This window comes from Bombus pascuorum, chromosome 2, assembly GCF_905332965.1.
Source record: "Bombus pascuorum chromosome 2, iyBomPasc1.1, whole genome shotgun sequence".
NCBI classification, from domain to species: domain Eukaryota; kingdom Metazoa; phylum Arthropoda; class Insecta; order Hymenoptera; family Apidae; genus Bombus; species Bombus pascuorum.
In genome coordinates this window covers 9547885-9560064 of record NC_083489.1, presented here as the reverse complement: position 1 = coordinate 9560064, position 12180 = coordinate 9547885, and the positions used below count along the sequence as shown (strand labels likewise).

Below are 12180 nucleotides of genomic sequence, written 5' to 3'. Positions count from 1 at the left end.
AATGACTTTATCCTGACAGGTGTTCGTCATCGCGCTTTCTATTTCAAAGTCCAAAGTCTTACAAAAGACTAAAACCAAAGAGGATTAACTCGTGTTACAAGTTTATCGAGCACTTCATCCTTCTTTGAGAAATCCTTCATACCTTGTTATCAGATAATAAAACTGCTAGTATGATAGATATTCAAATATTCCGACATCTGTCCAATTACTCTTGCGATTCGCGGGAAGCGGCCGTACAAGGTGCCAGTGTTCTCGAGCCAAGCTGCTCGATCGTGTTCCTAGAAATTCGCGAAGGCAAATTAGCTACCTGCGAATCAACGATTTCTCCCTGTTGTTTTGTCCGATCTCGACGATTTTGTAACAGTGACAAATACGTAAATCCCAGAATTCACCGAATGGCGCCGACAGCTCATCGTGCTTTCTCGAGGTTGAAGCTGAACTCACGCGTTCCTGGTCACGTTATGAAACGATCGATACCATCGTTTGAAAATGCCAAACTTCCTCGATCATTGGTTCTTCGAAGGAACATGCATTATAATTTCAGATGTAAATCTGAAGTGAGCTTGTGCTCGCGAGTATTTCGTGACTTTTTCCTCGTTCAATTGCGTCACTCCGCTACGTCAAAACGTGCGCTGCCAGTTTAGTTATTGTCGCCAAGCTATTGCTTGGTATTATCGTGGCTACTAACGACAATACGCTTTAGCGTTTTCGGCCGGCCAGCAGAAATTTCTACGTCTATTTACGATCACTGTAATACGCAAATATCGCGGAAGCCAACCTTTATCTCCGTCCATTTACGCAACTACAGGTTTCACCTGTGTTTTTGCGCGTTAATAGTGACAGAATAAATTTATGAGGTTAGAGGTACTAAAAGATTACGAAGTTATAATTTCTGAAGATTCGTCAGTGTCGGCGACTCTATACAGAACGTCGTTTCACAATGATCAGTAGATCAAAGTGATCGACTATTTCGTGGTCACGATACGAAAGATCTGTTTACTAAAATAGTCGCATAATTGGTACATTTTATAGAATCGTAGAGGGAGACGAAGATGCAAAAAATGTAACGATGATAAACAACGTTAAGTTGAATGATCAAAGCGTGAAGCTGAAGCGTAAAGATCTGATTAGGATGAAGAAACTAAAATGACCGCTTTGGAAACTATTTTTAGCTCTTACGGTACTGTGGCTTTTTTTAAGGAAAGAAATCATTACTTGGGTTATCCGATTAGTGGAAGTACCGTTATCGACCGCGAATTATCGCCAGGCTCGGGAATTAACCGGTTAATTGTTATCGCGAGCACGATAAGTGTTGACGTCGAAGTCTCTTCGTTTTCGTTTCCTTCGTTCGGTGAGCCGATATCAGGAAACCGACGCGGCGCCGTGGCAATTAAAGCTGTCAGCGAGCGCGGCGTACAACTGCGAATGCAGATAGCGCCTTTTGCCAAGTGAATTCACAGGAAACGAATTATCATGGTGTCGAGATACTTAATATTGTAGCCTCTAATTTTTTAGTGTTGCTCGTCAGTCAACAGATGAATAATTAATTGGAAAGTCAAGCGGCAGTCTCGAACCTTTGATCCTGTCGGTCTTAAACTACGGATGTTCATCTAGCTTTTAATAGAATCTTTTTATCTACTATCGCTATTTTAACGCTTGTCAATGAAAACGAGATATATGTACAAGGAAGTTGCCTTTCAACCGAGGTTTCGACATTAGACCCAGCAATCTTTAACACGAACTTCTAGATATTTTATCACAGGAAGATCACAGGAGAAAATGAACTTTAGTGTTAATTAGAATGAAAGCGATACTGCGACACTTACATGTTATTAGTAATTGCAAAAATAAAAAGGTCTAGTAGCCTGTGTTGGAACAAAAGGATAATTTTTTTTATTATTACTTAATTTGTACTTTACAATTTGTCCAGCTGGACATTTGGTAAATTTTTCTAACTTAATTGCTAAATAACATGATATCTTCGAGTTTGACTATTTTATTTCTTTTGTCAGGTCAGTGGGGTGTTTTCTTTTTAGTCTTCAAACGGTTAAATGGTCAAGAATTTTTAATAAGGAACATAAGAACGCTTAATAGTGGCAATGAAGATAACTTCGCAGTGTTATTCATTAGATTCTATCAGTGGGTGAAGTACGCGAGGCAATTGGTCGCGTTCGCAGCGCGCGTTCACCTTTTTGCGCGTGCTATTTCGAGCGCGGTGTTGACAAGAAGCGACGCGATACGCGAGCCTCGGCATTTAGCTGGCCGTTTTCTTCCCGAGCTGACCAACAAAACAGGAAAACGACTGTGTCCAACAGGTGTCGTTAAGCCGGTTCCCTCTACCCGTAATGAACATTCTCTTTTATTTACAGTTCACCCGGCTTCGCGCGCTCCGCCCGATGACGTGCCTATTAACATCCGCGGTTGCGTGTATACGCTGGACACAGACCTTTCTTATCCGGCCAACACGGATCTCTCTATTTTTATTTGGCCCTCTAACGTTTGCTGTTTTGAAACGCCACACGTTCAACGGTGCAATGCTGATACGATATATGTAAGTCCATTTATCCGAACCCTTGGGGGACGAACGCTTCGTATAATCGGAGTTCATGTAGTTGGAGTTTACCGATTCTCCTTGTTGTCCACGATTTCTCGCTGCCATAATAGAAATTCACATTTAGAAGTTTAGATAAGCGGCCGCTAATTAACATTTTGTTCACATTAATGCCTCGAGTAAATATATGGTTCTATCTACAATTTAAATTACTGTATATTCTTCGCTTGGCAGAAACGTTAGCTGTTTTGTAAAGAAAAATCTGAGTAAAAATATAGAACAATGACTCTATCGAAGTATAATAGCAACCCAAAGCCATTAAGAAGAAAGCCTAAGTCACGGAAAAATTCGATTCAAGACGGGATTACATAAAAGATATAACTTAGAAAAAACGAAGCTGGCACCCCGCTGGGGGTAGCCACCCACATGCTATATTTATTTTTATTTTATTTTTTTTTTTCACCGATAAGATATAAGACTTTACCAAATGTCCATAAGGACAAATTGTAAAAAAACCAAAATAAAATTAAAAAAAAAAAAAAAACGGGATTCGAAGATTCTTTAGTCTTAGCGCGCATAGTATATTTCATATTCATCGATGATCATTATCAAACTTTTCAAGGATCTTCCACTCCGTATCGATGTTATTTAGATAATTACCGTTTTAAAGCGTTAGGCGACTTCTAACATCTGACATTTGTAACGACGCTAATTATCGTGAATCTTTTTTCACGACCGTTCTAACTTTAACGAAAAACTCTTAAAGGTCGTTCTTCTTATCGGTTGGACGATAAAAACTACGACTGGAATCAGGCGTAGCTGTCCATAACACACCTGTAATCGGTTAAATGACGACGCAAAATGCAATTTACACTTTGGTGAAGTATGATCTAACTTTTTTGCTAATCTACGCGATGGCGCCATGAAAAGTCCTTCGACTTCTGTTTTCTTTATTGTCGTAGTTTTCCTTGTTAGTGTCAAGGATGTCTGTAATAAATACAACAACGAGGAACATAAGAACTATTTTCGTCGACGTTTCACGTTTCACTCTGGTCATTGGTGATCTACGATACTACCCAAAATAACTCACATTTTACGGGACAGTAAAATAAAGTAGATAGATGAAAGTATAATGTAGTTTCTGTAAATGCCACTTACATTTCATCGCTACCCTGCTGATTTATTGCTAATGGGAATTTCGTTCAAGATGCTAAAAGAAAACAATAGCAATACCTATCTACTAGCGAATAAAATAATCGAAGATAGGTATAATCGACGGGCTAAAAATCAGGTGCCTCGTCTCTTAATTTCATACTCTGTCGCGGTAGCTTTTTAGGGTTTGAAAAAACAAAATGAATTTTTTGTAATAGCAGAATACTACTGTATGAAACACAGCAATTATCTGCTTTATAATATTATGATTTTTACCCTTGCAATTCCAAGAATCCGTGATCAAAACTTAGCACCCTATCAAATCCAATTCACGTTTCAGATTGGAAAATTCCTGAAAAAGAAGCTCTTGGTGCTCCAACCGGATTGGAAGAACGAATAACTCGTGGCTTACGACATCGTTTAATCTGGCGGATCCGTTTTTAAGAATCATCGTTTAACGTTGTATCTTCGGGCGCGTTTCCGCGGGCGATTTTCCGAGTTCAAGGACAACGATTTTTTCAAAAGACGCGATGGGAAAACGCTTCGTTGCTGGAATAATCCTACGACAAAGGAACGGGATACGGTGTGAGAATAGATAGCAGAAGGACAAACCGAAAAGGACTGAGCAGACTTTTGGAAAAAAGGGCAGGCAAATACGGAGGCGGCGTTCTTTTCTAATCTATTGACATAAAAGACTAATGACAGAACCTTCCTAGAAGTACAAGCTATCACTTTGGAAATTCAAAGGAGGAATTCACGTTACTGGACCACCACGAGACACACGGTTGTAAATTATTGGCAGAAAAAGGAGTGTTGTTTTAGGTTCGAATTTTGCTAGACCAAGACTTTCTATTCGAGATAAGAAGTCCTTGCTACGGTCGTCGAAGCTACTCCCTGATTTCTTTTGTGAAGGCAGAAAGGAAGGATCGTCAAAGAAACGACCAATCTTCGAGAAACGGGACTTTTTCAGGATGAGAGTTGGGTGATCGATGGAACCTTGTAGAGACATGAATTGTTCTTTGAAGCGCTGCAGGCAGAGATCTTCCGCCTTTGGAACAACAGTTCGAAGAATTCTTCGAACAATAAGTTCGTTCGTCGTTTTGAAAGTATACAGACTTAAAAATACCGGTCGAAAGCATCATAATCAAGAATCTGATCCTAATTTCATAAGATACTGCGCAACATTCGAAAACAACAGAACTCTTTCATAATATCTGAACGCGCGTTCTCCCATCAACAGGTTTCTCCCATCGCGGCGAGTTCACGAGCATCATCGCTGGTACCTCGAATCCCCTTCGATCCCGGTGCAACATCTGCTCGATCATGAGTACATAAAGGCAAGAAACCGTGAGAAAAGACCGAATCGCGCGCGAACACGGGACTGCTACGCGGCAATTAAGAGATCGGCGATCGATCGGGGAATCCACCGTTTCCCGGAAACGGCGCACGGAGGAAAACGTCGGCTGGGAATGGAGGTTTGAGGCCGATCCACGAGGAACGCGTTCCTCCGGTCGGCCACGGTCGACGGAGGAAACGAGCCTCTGCCCGGAATACACGTTTCACCACTTAATTATCGTTCATCGCTTAATTATTTTCCTCTCATTGTCGGCCTGGCACCGCGCCGGGCATGATAATCAGCCGCGATTCCGACGCGGAAATTGCGGAAAGAAGCAGGAAGCTACGTCTTCTTTCCTCTGTTTTTTTCCTATCCTTTTTCTTTCTTTTTCTCCTTTTCCCTCTCTCTCTCTCCCTCTCTGGCTTTCTCTGTCTCTTTCTCTCTGCCTTTCGCTTCTGCAACGGCGTACGTGTAATACCGTTAGCCGTTGACAAGCCGATGCATCCTGGCCGCGAATCACCTGAGGAAAGGAAGAAAACAGAAGAGAAGAAGCGACTGGACGAACGCAGACGAGAAACAAAGAAGGGAATACGGAGGTAACTGGTAATATCGCCGCGAATAATAGCATTCTCGTTACGTCACATCCTGTAAACAACGTTTACGATTTGACGATTCGGTGGAAACGCCGGGAATAATCGTAATTTGCGGTGGCCACTGGTAACGCTTCAGTGATACACATTTTCCTACATCCTGTTGCTCCGACATCCCGTTTCGAACCAAGGAACGCAGGGAATCAAGGAACGAGGTGTTATGGAAAATCTGATTGCACGTATTGGACGAAACACTCGAAACGTGTTGGTGAACTTCAGTATACTCGTTTGGAAAAATTTCTGTAGCCTGCTGAACATGAAATTTTTAAAGTTAGCACAGTTATTTTGTACTTTAATCGTTCTACCATGATATTTTATGCATCTTGGTTAATAACGGGTACAACAAACTTCGAAAGTTCTTCTTTTCTACAGCATCGATTAATTTTCAACGTGTAACGTTGCTTTTGTTTCCCTAAAAAAATCATGTTTGTATTCAATTCCTCTTAAAGAACAACCAACTAAAATTTCGTGGCAGCTTTTTCGTTAAAAGTTTCTTACAACGGCTATCCGTCTCGACCGGCCAAAAGTTGTTCGATCTTTCCACAATTTCCATCCCAGAGAAAAAGGGAAAAGAATTCGCGCCGTGAATGATTTATGCTAGCTCGATAGTCCTCGAGTTCAATCTCGAGATCTGACAGCAAGGCAAACAAAATTTTTGCAGGGAGGAGAATTCAATGTGACGGTCGTGCGTTCTGGGGCGGGAAAGTTAAGTAAAATAGTTGTTTGCATCGTTGAACTAAGGCTAAGCTACGATGTGACAGATTATGCACGTAGGGTCTCGGAGCTGATCAGAAACCACAACATTTCTTTTTTATTATTATTTAATTTGTACTTTACAATTTGTCCAGCCAAACATTTGGTAAAGTTTTCTAACTTAATTGCTAAATAACATGTAGATGGCTACCCCCAGCAGGATGCCATCTTCGAGTTTGTCTAGTTAATTTCCTTAGTCAAGTCAATGTTTTTATTTTTTTTTTTTTTTCTTATAGTTTATTTTGGTTTTTACAATTTGTCCTGAAGGACATTTGGTAAAGTATTATATCTTATTAATTGGGAAAAAAAATAAAAATAAAATATAGCACGTGTGTGGCTACCCCCAGCGGGGTGCCATCTTCGTGTTCGTAGGTCAATGGTGTGTTTTCTTCTTAATCTTCTTTTGTTTGCATGTATTGCCGTTCTCTTCTTGTATTTTTCTACGTACCTGCCGATTTCTTCTTTGACTGTTGGTATTATTAAACCTTTGCGTATATCCTCGTTTTTGACATACCATGGGACTTTGACTATTATTCTCAGTATCTTCGATTGTAGCGACTCTAGTTCATTTATGTGGCTCATGACTGCTGTCCCTCATAGCGGTATTCCGTACGTCCAAATTGGCTTTATTATCGTTTTGTAGATCTTTAGTTTATTTTCTATGCTCAACTATGGGGAACAGCAAGTAATTCCAACATAGAAATTCTCCAACGATTCCAATCGGAAACATTAAGATCCCTAATAGATGCACCTTGGTACGTCACAAACGAAACGATACATCACGACCTCAGGATACCTACAGTCCAAGAAGGATTATCCAAATTCAGCAATAGACATAGCACAAGAGTTAACAACCACCAAAACCCTCTAATTACTCAACTACTCGACACGTCGGCACAGATCCGCAGGCTAAAACGACATTACACCTTAGACCTAAGCACTAGATTCAAATAGAAACATACTATAAACACTTATTAACCATGTCATAGTACCACGCCAAATAAATTTACTTAAAGTTCTCTAACGAGAATTGATTGTAAAATAAACGCAAATAAAAAAAAAGAAATTTTTCTATGCTGAGTTTAGAGTTTCACTTGGTTAGCCAGCACCAAACTGCAACATGGAACGTCCTTTTTCGAAAGGCTGTCTGCAAAAGTGTTTGGAATTTCTTTGGAGCAACGTAATTGTGTTGTTACTAGGTTTTTTCTAAGTTATATCTTTTATGAGGTCTATTGGGTGTTTCCTTTTTAGTCTTCTTGCGATGTTTGTTGTGTTGCACGTTTCAGCTGCCAGCTGGTTCGGGTGTGTTTCTATTCTTACTCTGTATCTTGTTGCGAATCTGGTAATCTCTTCCTTTGTTACTAGGTAGCGAATTAACAATATCGTAGAATTGTGGCGTTCTTTAACTTACGATAGATACATCGAGGGAGCTGTTTATAAGAAACTGTTTATAACCGAAGAAACATTTGTATATTTGCGTATCAACGAGCGTATAAGTTGGTAGAGATTGCTCAATGTGGGTATTCCATACATCAGTTAATATCATAAATATCGACTTTAACCAATTTCAATGTACGATTCATAATTGTTGTCTCTTATGTAATATTCAATACGACAAGATGGTTGACAGAGCTCGTCGGAGGAAATACAGAGTTCTTAATTGAAAACTGTCTCGGAGATATTCTGTTCTTCTACTTGTAAGTCATTAATTCTTAGTAGGACCTCGCATGTACAACAACCGACATCTTGAGAGTCGAGCGTGTCAGTAATAGGCGATATCGGAACGTGTCTACTTATACATTTATTCTGTCATCGCTTCGGTAGATTTTTCATAGCAAATAACCACCGTTGTTAGGCTTATACTTGCAAACTCGAATATTCCTGTTAATAATCATTAACTTCTGTTTGTTGACGATGTCTTCATTTATCCCTCAATGACATATGTTGGACCACAATTTACATTCTGTTTATTTTCCTGCTACTTTAGATTATTCCCATTCTCCTTGAAAATATTTCTCCTCTGTAGTTTGCACAGATATCGAGACTATCGAAGGAAGAAATGATCTCAGCACGCGGTCGTGAGAAATGATTGGGACCAATCGGTTCATGCACCATCGAACGAAACGTTCGTCCTTTTCGACGACTGCCCTTTTCACGAGACAACTTTTAGCCTACTGGAAATTCGACTTACTCGTGCTACTTCTTTCTCAGCAGTCAAATAGCAGTCACTTCCACGTAGCAAAGATTTGGGATGACGAAACGGGCCACAGAGACTCGCGAATCATTTTTCAAGCTTATCGACTTCCGCGACGCTCGTGTCATCGCTGCAGGAAACAATATTTTCTGAATCGGCCGTATAAATTTCCCTCGATCGTCTAGAAACTTTTCAAATACCAGTAGCCTACTGTTGGGTTCCTTAAACACCGTCAGAGACATTTCAACGACTCTTAAATCATAAGCATAATTGTGTAAACAATGTCTAATAGATTCTTCCCATTCTTCGACTCATCGAAGAGAAAAATATTTTCTCGATATTAACCACCGACAACAACATTAATGGCGACGAGCATAGTTTACACCAGGTATCGACAAACGGAAAATAAAAAAAAATTTGCATTTAATTTTTAATTTTCAAGCAGCTGAATAATAAGATTCGTCGTTGGTGGCAAAGTATATCAAAGGAAGAAAAAAGATATCGACCGGGAGATGTTTGACAATGAGCAACGCTACTCGAAGGAGTAACGGTTTTGAAGGGGTGAAAGAGGCACGAGAAGACCCGGTAATTTGAAGTTTCGCTTCAAAGTCGGTATACGTGGTAGCAATTATCTGGAATTAAACGTCCAGAATTCTACTCAACGAGTATCCTCGGTTGATGCTGTTTTCAACCGCGTCGGCGAAGAAATTTTAATAAGACCCCTCGAGCTCGTTTAATAAGATCGCGAGTTCACGGAAGATCGTTAAAATACCTCGATGGAAACTTTTCACCACTGACTGGCCACCCCGTGATATTGATTAACATCGTTGCATTCCGAATGATCTCGGCCCGACGATTGCCAATTATCGGAAATAAAACGTCTTCCGGTCTTTTGGATCGCGAACCTCGTACCTGCCGAGACGCGGATGAATAGTCATACGCTATGCCCGGGCAAAATACGTGTAACGGTTGAATTATTCTGCGCTTTCCAGCTGTTCGAAGTTTCTCTCGATATCTAGAAATCATTATAATAAACGGAACATCAACGCGAGGAAAAATAAAATTCTAGAACGAACGATTTTCCTCGGGCGCATCGACACGCAGGAGTTTCGATTCGGTCGATTCCTCCGACGGTGTCCTCTTTAACGAAAAATCTACGTGTTCTCTAAACAAATTGGGAAGGGATGTCCGTCTCTCGACGAAAATCCATCGTCTCGAGCAAACGAGAATCGGAGAGAGTTTCGATTTCAACCCTGACAGAAATACACGGCCGGCATCGGTGACGGATTTCTCAACGGGACACGGAGAGTTTTCTGTTTTTCAAGAGTTCAACAAGTGGCAGGTGCCTCTTACACAGATCGAACAATGACGTGGAATAGTCCGGGGGTGAAGTCGGGATGCAGCGGTAAGCGCGATTGAACCCGAAGATAAATCGTCGTCGATTACCATTTAGTTAGGTCCGCGCGCAACGCGCCGATGTGTATGTAGCAGCTTTTCGTGCCGGTCCATAATTCACGATCTTGAAAAGAACACGCCGGTTGACGCTGGAAAATGGAGATTAGGTCGCTGCTCCATCGGGTAACGTAGTTTGAAAAGAGAGCAAAGAAAGAAGAAAGAGAGAACAGAAGGGAAGATGGAATGAACAAAAGAGTACGGGGCAGCCGATTGCCAAACAGTTCCTTACTATGTTGGAGCGAGGAAAAACCGGTGTCTTTCCTTTTGGGTCGATTTGCATTTTTTTCAACGGTGTTCGGCGATGCGTTTCAACGGTGGTCCCACGCAAACAAACGGCCACGATGCGACGTGACGTTCCTTTCTAGCCCGTGAAACGCTTGTTTTTCCAGGATAGGGGCTCGATGTGAAATGCAAACGACTTCTCTTGCACGTGCACCGGACATCTCGACGGATTATGCGATCACTGGCGCATAATTTCCGTGAAAACGGGGCAAGCGAGACACGCTGTGGAAATTCGACGCTCATTAATTTCCTTTCGAACAAGCGTCCGCGACATCGAACTGGAAACAGGAGAGGATGGTGGTGGTAACTGGAAACGATGGAAAAGTCTCTTTAATCTCAGCCCCATTTGCCGGAAACTTCGCGTCGTTCGCTAGTCCAATTTGCCATCGACTCTCTCTCTCTTTTTCGTTTTTCTCGAGATTCGCGTTTCCCTTCGTTTTTTCTCGGGGGTAAAATTAATTTCTGTTTCGTGGCAGGGAGCAAATGGATGAAATACGCGACAGTGGCAAGCAGGAAACGGAAACACGAGTAATGTTTGAGGTTCGAATGAGTTTCGCAAGGGACAAACGGACGCGAAAGAAAGAAAACACGGGTCAGGAATCGGGAATTCCAGAGAAAATTTAAAAATAACCGAACACAAATCACCGGCGATACAATAACAGCGGTCGAGAAACGTTTACGTCGGACAGATTTACGAGAAACAGCGACGACCACCAACAGGTGTCTTCTATAATCTTCACCAGGCTCCGTTCACACGTTTCTACCGATTCGCAACCTACGCAGCCTCTTTGACGAGGTCCGGCCTCACCGTTCATCGGCTGTACCATCAAATACCAAGAAGTCTGATGGGAAACAGGCTTGAGAAAGAGAACGAGCCAAAGGAATTTCGGCTTGACCGATCCCCGTTGTTGTACAAGTGTAGAATGTCGATGGACCGATCGATTATCTCGAAAAGTTCGATCCCTTGTGCAAGAGATTGTTGGTTATTTTGGAATTCGAAGCTGATAAGAAGTACGACGAGTTAATTCGTTATCATAGATACTGATAACTTAATTTGAAAATAAGATAGCTGCCTACGGTGTTTACTTTAGGATAGGTGAAATCGGTAAATGGGGAAACTATTTCATTCAGTGATATTCCATTAACAGTTACACGATTCATAAAATGGAAGGCGCGTTAAGCCGAGCTCGAAAGAGCATCGGGTGTCGGTTCGTGTTCACACGTTCTACCCACGCAGCCGTTTCTCCCTCGCAGGCCCATCTTCGCTTTCGATCACCTTTACAACGAAATTCCACGAACAACGAGTGGCTGAGAAATGCCGCGCGGGAAGAGACGACCGACGAAGCGGAGAGATGGGTCGAGCAGACAGAGAAAGCACCAAAAAAACGAGGAAAGAGACCGAAGAGGAAAGAAAGAAAGAAGGAAAGAAACAAAAGAAGAAAAAGGAGGAAAAGAGAATTCCAGGTTGAAATCGGAGTGCAGACCAAAAGCACCGCCGCGTCGAGCGACGAAGCAAGAGGAAGGGGCAGGTAGATTCATTCACAAGACCCCCACGGTTTCGTTCCCTTCCCCGAGCCGGAGTGCCTCGAATGGGAACCGTTCGGGCCCGCTGCCTCCCTCCACCTGACCCGTTTGAGACTCCCACCTTTCTCTCCATCGCGGCAAACGGACCCACGATTCCCGCATACCATTCGTCTCTTCGTGAGGGACCACCAACCGACAGCAGAGTCGAGAAACTCTGTCGGCCTGCTAGCACGTCGTTTCTTATCCGTCTGTTGCAACGGAGCGTAGACCAAACAAAGGAATC

General features: G+C 42.0%; 1 protein-coding gene and 1 long non-coding RNA gene across 6 annotated transcripts in view; one reads left to right on the top strand and one right to left on the bottom strand.

Moving 5' to 3' along the window:
- LOC132916389 (3-phosphoinositide-dependent protein kinase 1) overlaps nucleotides 1–12180 on the bottom strand; it is a 408115-nt gene that overhangs the window by 159644 nt on the left and 236291 nt on the right. The window lies entirely within an intron of this gene.
- Nucleotides 1389–6546, top strand: LOC132916414 (uncharacterized). The gene is made up of 3 exons (XR_009660092.1): nucleotides 1389–1476; nucleotides 2370–2551; nucleotides 4044–6546. It is a non-coding gene; the product is annotated as an uncharacterized LOC132916414 (long non-coding RNA).